General features: G+C 39.9%; 1 non-coding gene across 1 annotated transcript; it reads right to left on the bottom strand.

Moving 5' to 3' along the window:
• Positions 1–796: 796 nt before the first annotated feature.
• LOC116753736 lies at positions 797–903 on the bottom strand. The gene has a single exon (XR_004349835.1). It is a non-coding gene; the product is annotated as a U6 spliceosomal RNA (small nuclear RNA).

The following is a 903-nucleotide window of genomic DNA, read 5'->3' as shown; positions in this document are numbered from 1 at the left end:
AAGCAAGCACATGTCTTTCTGCCACAGCAGGATACCATTTATATGAAGTTGTGAAACACAAAGCAATACTAAGTATTGCCTAGGAATGGATACCTGTCACACAAGTATTAAAACACCTATGGGAATATTTACCATGGTAATCACCTCAGGTGAGAGGGACAGAAAGGGATCAAGGAAGGATACAGAGGGGTCCTCGACTATATCTGCAAGATTTATTTCATAAAAAGAAATATGTGTGTTAGTGAGACTGTGGAGAAACAGGAATCCCATACACTTTTGGTGGGAGTGTACACTGCTTCAATCTATAAGGAGGGTGATTTAATCAAAGTTACAAATGCATATACCCTTTGACCCATCTCTATACTTCTAGAAATTTTTGTACAGATATATGCACATGCCTACAAAATTAGGTGTATACAAGATTTTACATTACAGTATTAGTTATAAAAGCAAAGGATTGGAAACAAGCTAATGCTATGCAACTCTAAAAAGTGAAGGCATTGATATGGAAAGATTTCTAAGGTGCAGAACACTGCATGAGATGCTGCCATGTGCAGAAAGTGAGGGAGGGCAGGGAAACATATGTGGTATGCTTGCATATGCAAAAAATATGTCCAGGAGGATACAGAAGAGACTAGGGTCTCTGGCTGCCTGTGAGAAGGGTGACATGGGGACAGAAGTGGGAGACTTGTCATTGTAAGCCTCCTGTATATTTTTTTAAACACCTTTATTGGAGTATAATCGCTTTACAATGGTGTGTTAGTTTCTGCTTTATGTCGAAGTGAATCAGCTATACAAAAATATGGAACGCTTCACGAATTTGCGTGTCATCCTTGCGCAGGGGCCATGCTAATCTCCTCTGTATCGTTCCAATTTTAGTAAATGTGCTGCCGAAGCGAGCAC

This window comes from Phocoena sinus, chromosome 4, assembly GCF_008692025.1.
Source record: "Phocoena sinus isolate mPhoSin1 chromosome 4, mPhoSin1.pri, whole genome shotgun sequence".
Classification (NCBI taxonomy): Eukaryota; Metazoa; Chordata; class Mammalia; order Artiodactyla; family Phocoenidae; genus Phocoena; species Phocoena sinus.
This window is presented reverse-complemented; position numbering and strand designations above follow the sequence as displayed.